This window comes from Biomphalaria glabrata, unplaced genomic scaffold (assembly GCF_947242115.1).
Source record: "Biomphalaria glabrata unplaced genomic scaffold, xgBioGlab47.1 scaffold_25, whole genome shotgun sequence".
Lineage (NCBI taxonomy): Eukaryota > Metazoa > Mollusca > Gastropoda > Planorbidae > Biomphalaria > Biomphalaria glabrata.
This window is the reverse complement of record NW_026602917.1, coordinates 4,804-13,188: the sequence shown is the minus strand read 5'-3', so window position 1 is coordinate 13,188 and position 8,385 is coordinate 4,804. Positions and strand designations below refer to the sequence as shown.

The following is an 8,385-nucleotide window of genomic DNA, read 5'->3' as shown; positions in this document are numbered from 1 at the left end:
AGTCAAAGTCTATGTGAAAGTACTTCAACATACAGAATGATTTCCACAGTACTGAATACTACAATGTTTGAATAAAAAAAATATTTTTTTTTGTAGGACTTGTATAACAAAAAATGCCTTTCAATGAATGTGGCATCAAATTTATGTTTTGAACACAATATGGTGTTACAATGTAAGTGATAATACACAATATTAAAAAAGTCAAATGTTAAAAAAAAAAACTATAATAACACTGTAGAACTTTTAAAATACAACACTTGTAAATGCAATTTAAAAAATGTCAAAAAGATAAACTCATATTTGCTAAAGCTTTAACCACAAGAGCATTACCCAACAATCAACATTACATTGGCATCATTAAGAAATGGCATCAGTTAATAGAACTGTGCTTTAGCAATCAAATTATAAATATTAATATTTTTCATTAGGATATTGCCAGTTCCTAAGTACTTACACTCTATAAAAAATCTCTCCAGCCAGAAATGACCTCTGGTGAGAGTTTACTGAAAGCTGTCCATATTTTAACCTTGAACTTGATGATGACGCCCAGACTACATGTAACTATTCAGGGCCTAAGCCTTGGCTCAGTCAGTTAAAGGCTTATGTCTTTGCTACCCATCAAGAGACTAAAGTAGATGTGAGTGAAAAATTCAACAAGTTGTACACAAACACCTGTGTATTCATTATAGTGTGCTTCTTTTAGGAGTGGACTGACCCTTCTCCATCTTGTCACCTTGTTTTCTGCTCCAATGCTTGTACACACTGGAGAGACTGGAGTCACACACATTGATGCTGGTTGAAGGACAGAGCTGAAATAGTCAACCAATAATGAATTGTTTGTTAAACATTTTCTATTCATCATCAATAGAATTGTATGAGTTTGTAATTCAAATAAGTTTATTATAGTTAACTCTTTCAGTCAGTAAATAGAGATTGTTAGCATTAAGTAAATTGGGAATGTTTTCATTAAATCAATAAGTAATAATTACTTTCAATCAAAAAGGAATGTTCATAATAAGAAAACAAAACTTATTTTAGAAGACCTGTCTTCTTTGATTTGTTTTACATGTTTTCAAAAGGAGTAAAAAAAAAATAAGTTCCATTGGTTTTTTTTTAATCTAGCATTCATAGCTAAATAAGAGAAAAACAATCACTCTATAAGTTGTATAAAGGAGGTATTGTCTTTAAAAAAAAGTATTTTCAATGTTTTTATTTTAAATTTGTTTGGCTTAAAATTCTCAGAAATACTTTATTTTTCTTTATTCTTTTCATTCTATGTTTAGGTTTTATATATCTAAAAAAAACAACTTTTAATTTATGTCCCAATAAACAAATGTAACCTTGGTGACATGAATGCTAAACAATTACTCACACAATGTCCCCAACAAGGAGTTAACAGTTAGATGCTGGCTTGGTGATGACATAGGCTGCCCATCATGGAGTAGCCTTCAGACCTGAAATATATATAAACTGAACTTACAAACAATATCTAAAAGTCCTCTGACTTAATAATTCTCTTTTTGTTGAAAAAAAAAGACAGTTGATAATGATTGCTTTGACACATAGTCAGATTCTACTTTCATGTGTGATGTATGTGGCAAGAATGCCTCTCAAGAATAGGGCTTAATAACCACCGCAAGAACTGCTCCTAAAAATGAGCCAAAATCAATTTATGACTGAAGGCAGCCAACGAAGAAAAAATGAAATTTTAACCAATATTATATTTTAAGCTCTGATTTGATCAAAATTATTAACAGAAGTATTTTGGTCTTTAACTCATTGTTTCTGATTTTGTTATCCATCATTGTAGTTCTCAGCAAAAACACATTTTAATTAGAATAATACATTAAAAAAAAAAAAAAGAAAAATGAAACAAATTTGAACCATGTCTAGTTCATGAGCTTAGGGGATATTTTATTTTTACAAAAGAGATTTAACATCTTATCTTCTTATCTTAACATTAACAACCATCAGGGTTGGCCTAAGGCAAAGGCAAACTAGACAACCGCCTAGGGTCTCCAATTGGTGGGGTTCTCACATAGGACTCTGAAAAAATTATTTTTTTTAATGAAGATATGTCGATAATTGTCCTGAATGTTATTAATGTTTTAATAAACTGCATAATTTTTTTTTCACTTATTATTTTTTTGTTTTATTTGGGCCAACATATCCCTATGCCTAAGGTCTCCAATTGTCTCATGCTTGCTATTATAAATGACTAGTTTTCATTAAAAAAGAAAGAAGCAAAAACTTGGCTTATTTTTAAACTTTTTGTATGACTCCATAAGATGTGCAAACAGGTTAATTTTGCAGACTTTATATTTATGAGGCATAGATACAATAACAAAAAATATATCAATACAGCTTTTACATTTCAAGAAATATAAGAAGATGAAAAAAGACTTTAACACAATTCTTTATTAACTGAGGTGGAAGGGATAATGGGAGTTAATGTAAACAGTTAACCGGGATAAATATAATGGGTAATGCTGGTGGGCAAAATTGAGCATTGGTAGCTTCTACCATCTGATACAGAAACTTGACTATTAGCCAAATAGAACACTAAGATACTATCAAAGAAGAAAATTAAAAGGTACACCACACTCAGCTCCACAAATAAAAGGTACACCACATTCAGATCCAGAAATAAAAATAAAAGTTACACTACACTCAGATCCAGAAATAAAAGGCACTCTACTCTCAGATCCAGAAATAAAAGGAACTCTACTTTAAGATCCAGAACCCACTTACTGTTTATTGTGAAATGCCAGGAAAGAGACTAATCTAGTTTCAGAGTCATTTTGTTGAAGTCCACTACTTGTGGAGGACATAACACAAGATAAAACAGTTTTTTACATGAAAAGAAGGTAGTGAAAGAACAGGACCAAATTTAAAGACTTTAAATAAAAGCAATAATAAATGTTAATTTATGGGTATGATGCTAAATAATTCTGGACATATTTTTGTTTTTGTTATTAAATAATTTGGTCTTCATTATTTTTTTGTTCTAAAAAAATTCATGCCTTCCACTAGATCAGCCAAACCTACTCAAATACTTAGATCCACAATGATAGAGGCCCATTTCTTACTCCATAGGCTAGGTCCTACAAGTGCTTCTTCTTCCCTAGTGCCAGTAGAGAATGGAATGGCTTGAATCAGCCAGTACAGGAAACCCAACCACTTAGCAGAGTTTAAGTCACAGATTAACATAAATGACTAGAAATGTGATGAATGTAATTATCTTCTTTTTTGAGGTAATATCTCTGTAATCTATAGAATATGATGTAAATGTTAATGATGTCCTCATTAATAATAGTGAGGACAATTATCGCCATATCTTCATTATCTTCATTAAAAAACAATTTTTCAGAGTCCTGTGTGAGAACCCCACCAATTGGAGGTGGTTGTCTAGTTTGCCTTTGCCTTAGGCCAACCCTGATGGTTGTTAATGTTTATAAGAAGAAGATAAGGATGGCTGCCTGGTCATGCGGTTTGCGTGCTGGACTGTTGTTCAGATTTATTGACAGTCGAGGGTTCAAACCCTGCCTGCTCCCATCCCCCGTCGTCCTGTGGGAGGTTTGGACTAGGAAGTAAACTATCTTCAACTCTGAAGGAACATCCGAATTATGTAAAACACTTTACAAACAAACATTTTTTACAAACAATGACTACAGTCTGTAAATGTCAAGCAGAGATTAAGAGTATTACTAAATAAGAAGGTTAATTAACTTAGGACATTTTATGAGCCCAAGAGACAGTCTCTGGATTTATCCTAACTTAATCAACTTGACATACTTTTAGATCAATTATTTCAGACTCTTCTAAGAAAACAAGCTTTGAAATTGATCCAGTTCTTTTTTATTTTCTTGTCTATGTGTTGATTCTTTTAGCAATCTTTAAATCTGATGACAATAATTTATAATTATTAATTTGATATTTACCGGTGTTTAAGTGTTGTGGTCAGCTTTATGTCCAGAAGAACTTGAAGCATGTACCTTAAGGTTGTCCACTGACTGGATTCTGTAGATAGCAAATGGTACTTGCCTACCTGTCGAAAAAAGTCTTCGTACAGGTGACCATACATCTGGTACTTCCTGACAGTAGCTTTCTTCACTAGAATATGGGGAAAAAAAGGTTCAGGGATTTTATAAAATCTATTCAGGCATGACAGATAGCAGCCATGGACCTAGAGTTGTTGTTTTTAAAATTTGAATCTGAAAATTTACTAATCTACCCTTTGAGTATTTTTTGTTGAAGAAATTAAAGACGGATCATTATGTTGATCAAATGTCACCTTCATCAGTAACAGGTTAAATAGCTAGCTAGGGAAACTGTAAGCATAGTTAGTCAAATTAATGAAACATCGATATAAATGATTTGCATAACCACAAGCACAGAAGAATTGATGACGCACAGTGGTTGAGTGGATAAGCACTTGGCTTCCGAACCTAGGGTCCTGGGTTTGAATCCCAGTGAAGACTGGGATTTAGAATTTCGGGCACCCCCGAGTCCACACAACTCTGATGGGTACCTGACTTCAGTTAGGAAAAGTAAAGGCGGTTGGTCATTGTGCTGGCCACATGACATCCTGCTCTTTAACCATCATCTGCCCTATAGATCACAAGGTCTAAAAGGGGTGAACAATAAATAACAGTCATCCCATCTCCAGTAGCACATCCTTAATGCCACATCCATAGAGAGTTAATTATATTAAAACTACAAAAATAAGGAATTTAGAAGGAAAAATAAGTTCCCCTTTCAATTAATAAATGACTAATGCTATATATAGTAAATTTGACTTTGAATAGTCATGAAGAATATTAGTTAAGCTAATTTGTATATAATGTAGGTTTGAAAATATTTCATTGGTTGAATTCAAACTTGAATTTTATTTCAAAATGTATGCAGCCTAAATATACATCATTTTTCTTCTCAAGACTGTTCATCTTCATAAATTTGTAGATGTATCAGTCATCTAGTTGTAGTCATTTTTTGTCTATTTTAGTTAAATAGCTGAAAGAAAACATTGACATCATGCATTGACAATATTGCAAGTGTGGTAAGGGATTTCCAATTACAATCCTGGTAGTGTGGTTTGCACTTGACATTGCCTAGATCCTCTCAGGCTCAAACCCTGAACACTGCCATTCCCTGCTATCCTGTTAGAGGTTTTGGCTATGATGTAATAATCTTCAATTCTGCAGGAACATTGAAAACATACACAACAAACAAGCTGAAACATTGACTTTCTTGGCTGTCTCTAAAAACTAAGTAGATTTTAAATTTTTCAAAGTTCTATTTAGATTTTGAAAATAAAAAACTTACACTTGACAAATGTCCAGAACCTTGTTCTCCATTAATGCCCAGCAAAAGTCAAATAAAAGAAATGAGTTAACCTTTGGTGAATGTCTGATATAACAGAGTTGTCCAACATGCTGGATGAAAAGAAATGACCTGCAGCAAATGGTAAGCAGAAAATTTCACCCAAATGTGACCCAGATGTGGATTTGTGCCTCTGAAAAAAAGAATTTATACATTGAAATAACTCAAATTCAACAACATTCTCCTCACTTCTTACCTAACTATATAATGTTCACTGTATATCCTATACACTTTAATTACATGTAGGCAAATATTAACTTGAAGTGACAAATTTGTTTTTATTGAGCATTAACATTTTTAACACTGTCTGTCTTATTCACTGCAATCTATAAAATGAGAAACTCAATCAACTTATTACAATTCAACAACAGAGGCAAAGTGGGGAGTTTGGGTTCAAATCCCGATGAAGACAGGGATATTAACTTTCATTATCTTTAGGGCACCTCTTAGTCCACCCAGCTCAAATGGGTACCTTACATTAATTGGGGATAAGGGACATTGGTCAATGTGCTGGCCACATGACCACCTTGTTAACTGTGGGCAACAGAAACAGATGACCTGCAAGGGATGGCAGAAAGCAGAGCTAAACTTGGGATCATTTTGATGAGGATACCAAAGTAAATACAGCTGATAAGTTCTTTCTCATCTCAATCTAAGTTGTAAATCTAAGCTCTCAATCTAAGTTTTCAATCTAAGCTCTCAATAAAAGTTCTCATTCTACTTTCTCAATGCAAATTTAAGCTTATACTCAACAAAAGTCCTCTTTTATATAACAGTTCTATTTAAAAAACAAGTACACATTATTTTGTAAATGACCAGATTTTTAGAAGCCAAAGTCAGCCCTGAGATGTCCATGAACTTTATGTAAGACACCTGAGTCAACTCCGTCAATACAGTCACACTTGGGAACAGCCTTCATAAGAGAAAAACAAAATATTTCAAAGCTGTCAGTTTTTAGTTTGTTAGAAATTTTTCTTCATATTGGGACAGCTCATTAATACATTATTATTAAATAAAACTATTAATAAATAGAAGTAAGTAAATAATTTGTACTTATCACTAAGTCAAACTCAGAGCATTTATTGTTATGACATGATAAGGAATTAGGTTATTGTTTCCGGAATAAGGGGAAAGTTTTATTTAGTGACAAATGAAGTGATAGATCTTTGAAAATTAAGAATGCTCTAAGAGACGCTAGAATCTAGACACTTTCTCATATACAGTAGGAATAAGAAGAATTCTATAGACAGCTAGTAATAGAGGACATCCGGTGGTTCCCGCATTGAGTCGACTCCTTTTATTGATTGTTGGCCTTTCGTCGAAGTTGCTGTTCCAGCATTGAGTTCGGCATTACCTCCTTTGAGTTTGTTTATAGTTCAATTACTCATCACCGTGGAAGCGCATAACATATATCACAGTACTGTAGTCAAGACTACTGTCTTTTGATGTTTTGGGCTTAACCAGGATTTGTTTAGGTCATAGTGAATAGATTAAACAAGAAATAGACTCATCTGAGTCACAAGAAAGACAATGCCTATTCCAAAAATATCAACGCCTAATCTTTCACCTCAGAATCAGACACAACAGAATGAGACAACATATGTTGAGGAAGCTGAAAATTGGAACTAGCAAAATCTGCCCATGTGGAGTATCACCAGAGAATGCTGATCATGTCCTTCAAAACTGCATACTTTATCAAAAGGCCCAATCAAGACACTAGCCCCAAAACACCCCTATAGAAAGAAAACTATACAGAGAGCTCCCTGATTTTGAAACCATTGCACAGTTCATCTCACATATTGGTCTAGTCATCTGAATGCTCCAACATAATAATGAGAACAAGGAAGAAGAAGTTTTGGTGATGTGCAGGGGGGAGGGGGAGGGGGGGGGGAAATTGTACTTTTTAAAAATCTATAACTCATAAGTTATTAAGAGTTATGAGCAAAGTAATCCCTCTTACAAAGAGTTGTCAGCTTCATAAAGAAGAAATTGTCTTTTTTTTTAAACTTTTTTTTATGTTACTTGCATTTTTAGAATGAGAACAATACACTGACCTAGACAAGAATAGTGAAAGAAAGAGGAAGTCAAGGGAAAAATGAAACGAAGTGATATGGAAAAATCAATGACTAGATTAAAGCATAAATAGAAAAAATAAACAACTAGATTAACACATTAATAGTAACTACCAATATGTCTAAAATTACAAGAAATAGGATCAGTTACTGATAATACTTTAGACACTGTACCTCCAAATACTTCCAGTCATGTAATAGACCAATGGGAAATGAGCAAGTGTATCCAGGAACAAAGCGTCAGGCCTGAAACATTTAAAAAAAACAAAAGGCTATTATTAAAATTTTCACTTTATAAAAAAAAATGCTAAAAAATTTTGATAGACAATACTAATTCAAGATATTTCTTTATAAACCCATACTAGATCAACAACTAAAAATGAAAAGATGTGACACGAAAAAAAACTACTATATTTTGTGCAGAAAACTACGCCATAGGAGGATCCCAAGCCCAGCTGAGAAAGGAGGAAGCTTGGGCATAGGGAAAAACCTTTAGCTTCAGTAATAGCAAATGGCAAATCAACAGAGGTCACAGACCTGGAAGAAGATGGACCTCCAGCTGGAAGGTTTAAGATGGGCAAGACATGGGAGGGGGAGGCAGTGGCTGAATAGTTAAGTGCTTTGAAACCTGGGGATCCTGGGTTTGAAACTCAGAGAAGATCAGGATTTTTATTTCAGGATTTTTAGGGCGCCCTGGAGTCCACCCAACTCTAATGGGTACCTGAATTTAGTTGGGGAAAGTAAAGGTGGTTGGTCATTGTGCTAGCCACATGACACCTTTCTTATTAATTGTTGGCCAAAGAAACAGATGACCTTCCATCATATGCCCTATAGATCGCAAGGTCTGAAATGGGAACTTTATCTTTTTTTTTTTTAAGACATGAGAGCAGTTGGAGAGAAAATTTATCTAAAAAAATGTTTAAAAAAAATT

The 8,385-nt window shown here is 33.6% G+C and overlaps 1 long non-coding RNA gene across 1 annotated transcript; it reads right to left on the bottom strand.

Annotated features, from left to right (window-relative positions):
• Positions 1-773: 773 nt before the first annotated feature.
• On the bottom strand, positions 774-7,706 carry LOC129924098 (uncharacterized). Its single transcript, XR_008775999.1, has 6 exons — positions 7,629-7,706; positions 6,199-6,295; positions 5,326-5,515; positions 3,942-4,113; positions 1,373-1,454; positions 774-809 (listed from the first exon to the last, which is right to left on the bottom strand). It is a non-coding gene; the product is annotated as an uncharacterized LOC129924098 (long non-coding RNA).
• Positions 7,707-8,385: the final 679 nt, after the last annotated feature.